Source organism: Poromitra crassiceps, assembly GCF_964638095.1.
Source record: "Poromitra crassiceps genome assembly, chromosome: 3".
Taxonomy (NCBI): domain Eukaryota; kingdom Metazoa; phylum Chordata; class Actinopteri; order Beryciformes; family Melamphaidae; genus Poromitra; species Poromitra crassiceps.
This window is the reverse complement of record NC_139625.1, coordinates 13,876,396-13,882,876: the sequence shown is the minus strand read 5'-3', so window position 1 is coordinate 13,882,876 and position 6,481 is coordinate 13,876,396.

The window sequence follows — 6,481 nt, the reverse complement described above, 5'->3', positions numbered from 1 at the left end:
ACACATATATGTTATTCTCTTGCATATCAAAATATGTGTGCATTTAAGCATTAAACATATATGATTATTATTACGTATGTCAACATATATGCTCATATAATCAATTAACATATGCGGATGTTCGCATACATGTAATCATATATGTTTGTGTAAGCATTGAACATATAGGGTTAAACTTACATATGTCTACATATATGTGCATATCAGCAATTAACATATAAGAATTTACTTACATATGCAAGCATGTTTGCTCATATAAGCAATTAACATATGAGTATTCTCATACATGTGATCATATATGTTCATACAAGTAATGGACATACAGGGTTATTCTCGCATGTTTAGATATATGTACATATAAGCAATTAACATATAAGAATATTTCTACATATTTCCGCATATATGCAAATACAAGCAACACACATATATGTTATTCTCTTCCATATCAAAATATGTGTTCGTATAAGCATTAAACATATATGATTACTATTATGTATGTCAACATATATGCTCATATAATCAGTTAACATATGCGGATATTCTCATACATGTAATCATATATGTTTGTGTACGCATTGAACATATAGGGTTAAACTTACATATGTCTACATATATGTGTATATCAGCAATTAACATAGAAGACTTTACTTACATATGTCTACATATATGTGTATATCAGCAATTAACATGACTTTACTGACATATGTCAGCAGGTATGCTCATATAAGCAATTAACATATATGAGTATTCTCATACATGTGATCATCTATGTTCATGTAAGTAATCCAGGGTGCAGCAGAGAGACTGGTTGGAGGGGGCGTGAACATTTCTCCAGAATTTGCATGGAAGTCCCATGATGCATTTGGGGCAGAGATTAGGGATCTAATATGGTTAATAACTCCACAGGATTTAATTTATGAAGCTTTTAAATTATATATTTGGAATCAGCTTTACGATGAGCTTCTAAATCATATATAATATATAGGCCCCTATCGTTGCATCGGCGCAGTTTCTAGGCCGAGCGGCAGGCGCAGATCAAAGCAGTGGGCGTGGAAAGGCGCACTTGATATCGTCGTGCTGGCGCTAGATGCAGCCCAAAGCATTACAACCACGCCTTTTAGGCGTAAAATTATGCACCGTCATGCTCATTGGATAAGTGCAATAAACGAATCGCACGCTTGCCTTTTTAGCTCCAATTCCAGTGATCCCGCAAAACCAGACGAAAGCCAAACGCTCTGCCCCCCCCCCCCCCTCTCTTCATCCAGCCTGTCTGTCTGCATTATAGGCTATTATTCCATATTATTATGCTTCTCAAACCAATCTAACTGCAGTTTCAATACTGCAAGCATGTAAATACGCTACACTATAGCAAGATCAAAGTGAAAATAATGTACTAAACGCATCAGCTAGAAAAATATAGCCTATTAGATTGGTGAAAGTTTGTCCAGAAAGATATCGTTTTCTCTCCCCTGCTGCAGGTAGAATGATGCACATAAATATACCCTACATTATGTAAAGTCATTGCATAAATGTGTTTTTATTGTAAAACTAAATGTGGAGTAGGGCGAAGTTATTGGAGCGCACATCACAGTATAGCAGATGACAGTAGAAGCTTCCGAAGCGCGTTCCGCTGTCACTTACCTAAATCACGTTAAATCCACACAGGGTATATATAGGCTCAAGAGGACATATATGTTTCACATAGGGTGGTGTTTCATTTCATGTTTTATTTGGTCCAATATTGAAATGTTCGACAATTGCAGGTTGTCTTACCATTACACATTATTTTAGATCTACCTTTTATATCTATTTCGGCTCTATTTAGTAGCGAAATGGAGGACCCAATTGCATGCTGGGAGTGGACATTCACAGGCAGTAAACTTACAACTGCTATTTCCTATGGGAAGCTGGGTGCTGCGTGGCTGCTATGTGTTGTGTCTGTTTGAGCGAGGGAGTCAGAGAGAGAGAGAGAAGGGTGACTCAGAGGCAGAAGAGCACTGGCGCACTGAATACGCCTGGTTTCAGAGAGAGACAGAGAAGGGTGACAGGGGAGAGGCACAAGTGCACTGGCGCAGTGAATAGGCCTGGTTTTCAAAGGCGCAAAGCGCTAAATTTAAGGCAGGTGCCAAGATATCAGTACGCCGAGATTTAAGGCCGACACGCCCACTTTGGCCCATTCTGGGGCTGCGCCACGCCCATTCGGCCTAAAGCGCATTTGGCAGCCTAAAGCCATATTGATATCGTCCCAAAACAGGCGCAAGGCACGTTTTTTTGCGTTTAAGGCCCGTTTTAGCGCCGAAGGCTTGTGGGAGAATAGGGCCCCACAATGTTTACACTAAAACCATAATATAGACTGTGGGGCATTTTAATGACTCCACTGTCAAAAAACCCTTATTTTTAAATCTCATGCACACTGGACAAACCTTGAAAATATCCAGTAGTGCTGGAAGTCTTGCACAAAACTAACCATTTTCATGGTGGGTTTCACTTCTGAGATGTTGTTCAATCAAAAATAATTTGGAAAATTACATCTCTTTTAATTAAGAGATATGTGTTTTGATTCCATACATGTTCATATATTGTGATATATATGCACATATATCCTGGATATATAGGTGGATATATGTCGAATAGAGATAAATACATACAGTTATACACAGGTAATAGTCATATATGTTCATATAAAATAAAACATATATGTATGTATAGTTATTATTCATATATAGTTTTATATGTATTAACCATATATGCCCGTATAGTGTCAATACATACAAATGTACATATAATTAATTGCCATATGTGTCCATATACAATCTATACATGTATGCACATATATAATTATATAGGACAAACATATATGGACCATATATGAAACGTTCCAATTCCATACATGTTCATATATTGTGATATATATGCACATATATGCACATCTATCCTGGATATATAGGTGGATATATGTCGAATACAGATAAATACATAGTTATACACAGGTAATAGTATTATATGTTCATATAAAATAAAACATATGTATGTATAGTTATTATTCATATATAGTTATATATGTATTAACCATATATGCCCGTATACTGTCAATGCATACAAATGTACATATAAATATAGCCGCAAGCGGCGATGCGGGGTCCAAGCTTCCGGTGACTTGGGGGGTGTATGTCAGATAATATAGACACTGAATTGCACATTTATTCAGAGTTGGTATGTGCACAAGTGCACAAAGTTTGGTTGAGATTTGGTGACCTGACCGGGTTCAAGCAGTAGTAGCAGTAGTAATAGTAGTGTTAGTGTATATCTGTGTAAGTGTGTATATGTGTGTGTGTATATATGTGTGTGTATATGTGTGAGTATATGTGTGTGTGTGTGTGTGTGTGTGTGTGTGTATATGTGTGTGTGTGTGTGTGTGTGTGTGTGTGTATGTGTGTATGTGTGTGTGTGTGTGTGTGTGTGTGTGTATGTGTGTGTGTGTGTGTGTGGCGTGTGTGTGTGTGTGTATAGGTGTATATGTCTGTGGCAATGTGCACTGGAGCTAGCGGCTGAATTACACCAACTAAGGTACAACCTTGCTACAGTGAACATTTAAGCTAGAATCAGGGTGTAAATGACATTTTCAAGTCAACTTGGCATCTCAGGGCTTGTGGAGAGTTTGATTACACCAGGTGAGCAGTATGGAAGCATTCTATCTATTTGTTTATTTGTATGTTTTTGCTCATGGTCAACTTCACTCAGCAGACAGCTCTGTGCCTGTTGTGGTTAGAGTACAGTTCTATCTCTGTGTGTGATGCGTCCAGAGTGCTTTACCCAGTACACCGACTGCATGCAAGTACCGCATAGTACCCCACTTCAAATAAACCAAACTATACCTTTCACAAATCAACTCAATAAGTGTCAAACTAAATGAATGCCTGCTAAACTGTTTTCGGATGTGCGAGATGTGCAAAATAAATAAGCATTGTTTCCGTTTTCGGTGGAGTGTCCCTTTAAGGCCAAAACTAACATCTCAGTTGGCTTTAATTAAAACACAAGATAGGAATACATTTCAAATCACAACACATTGCCATCACTTCAAATTACCTTCATACCTCCCTTTACATAACATTGAAAATATATTTCAGATTGTGTAAACCTCCCTTTAAACTCACGGATTTGGCTTTTGGAGGTTTCATTCAGCAGGTTTCAAAGAGAAGTTGAATTGGATGTTAAAAAACGTTCCCTCTATACTGCCAACTGTCTTGCACCATCTCCATTCATCAGTGATTCAGTGCACCTGGTACAGAGCCTGACCACAGCCCAACTCTGATTGGCTCAGAGTGATGTCAGTCACACTGCAGGATTACAAGCCCGCCAACTTCTGTTTCATGTAAAATACATTGGTGATACATTTTGCAGTGTAAACATTGGTGAACTGAGTTTACAATTATCAAATTATGTGTTCTTAAGTTAAAGCAACTCTGCTCAACATGTGGTAAAATATCAGCCAGGATGAGCGGTTAATGAGTGTCACACCTATGAACAGGTGAGGGCAATGTGACCCCTCAGCACTGGACCCAGATAAAACCACAAGGAAAGATGGCAGGCACACAGCAGGACAAGGTGCAGGGTGATTTTATTTTCCCAACATCAAAAGTGACAGTGAGGCAATCAGCATGTTGTCTGTGGATAAGAACACAAACAGAATTATTTACCCAAATACACAATGTTAACAAGCAATCCAAATTACATCAAACTAGCAATAAACAAACAATGTAACAATCAATTAAAGCAACAATAAACAATATATTTTAACCATGCTAAAGAAAAAAACATATGCAATTCACCTTTAAGGTCAGCATGAGTTGGACTGGCTCACAGCACCTCTGTAGCAGCAGACTGGGGTTTGGGGCAAGTTTTGCACTTCTTTTATAGCCATAGCTCCACCCATCTCCCCACCCACGTGGCACAATCCACAAGTGAGTGAGTGAAGCACTCTGGGAGATGAAGTACACCAGTGGTGGCCATTTTAGTGTGCGTGTGCGTGTGCGTGTGCGTGTGTGTGTGCGCGTGTGCGTGTGCGTGTGCAAACAGACAAAATAGTCATAGGAAGTAGTATGTTTAGCAATAAAAAACAATATAACAATCAAACAAACAATAAACAATATATTTTAACCATGGCTAAAGAGAAAAACATATGCAATTCACCTTTAAGATCAGGATGGCTTGGAATGGCAATTCAACAATGGCTAACAAAACTACAACTTACTTAATAATGCATCTGAAGGGAGGATAAACACCAAAGGACCGAAACACCAACACAGCCTCTACTGCAGTAACGGACACACACTGAGTGTAGAGGCTGATTAGCGTCTTAAGTGCAGGTGTGTGGTGATCAGTCCAGAATTAGGTGCAGGTGTGGTGTATATGTGTGTGCGTGTGTGTACGTGTGTGTGTGTGTGCGCGTGTGTGTGTGTGTGTGTGTGTGTGCGCGTGTGCGTGTGTGTGTGTGTGTGTGTGTGTGCTTTTGATGACTATAGCCAGCACCCTGCATTGCAGCTTGTCATGCAGTCCATTTACCATTAAGGACATGTCTGTATTACACACATAATCCACCACTTTACATTAAAAGTCTGCCCTGAATGGAGATGTTTGAACTAATTGGTGTGGGTTGTGCTGTTACAATGGAAGTAAAGTAAAGGTAAAGTCCCACTGATTGTCACACAATGTGTGAAATTTGTTCTCCGCATTTGACCCATCCCCTGGGGGAGCGGTGAGCGCCGCGCTCGGGAATCATATGGTGATCTAACCCCCCAATTCCACCCTTTGATGCTGAGTGCCAAGCAGGGAGGCAAATGGGTCTCATTTTTATAGTCTTTGCTATGACTCGGCCGGGGATCGAACTCACGACCTCCCAGTCTCAGGGCGGACATTCAGACCACAAGGCCACTGAGCTGGACACATGAGTGACAAGGATAATTCAGATTTAATTCTCTTTTTGGACCTTTCACATCTGAAGACACAATAATGTATTGGAATGTTTTTCCTTTCATATATCTGAAAGAAGGCTCCCAGCAAACACAATTACATCATGATGATGTTCTGATATCATCTTTCAGTGACGTCCAGGACTAGGCCAAATCACAGCCGATTTGGGGATCATTTAGACATCTACACAGGAATGTCAAGAGGACGTCGAAATATGACGTTACCATAAATAGGCATATTCAGTTATTCTGCTATGTACACAGTGTGTATTCAGCAGCGTTATACATAATTATATCCAGATTAACCTTTATTCTACATTTTCAAAAAATAAAACAGTTACCTGGCCGTGGTTTGAACCCAGGACCTCCAGCTTTGGTGTCTGCTACTTTACCCCTACACCATCCTTCCACAGCAATGACAAGGCACGGATATAACCTTATTATGGCATAAACTTGTTTTTATTCAAACGTGGGTGTCAAGTCTTTGTGGATCGGGCATTACTGTGTGACAT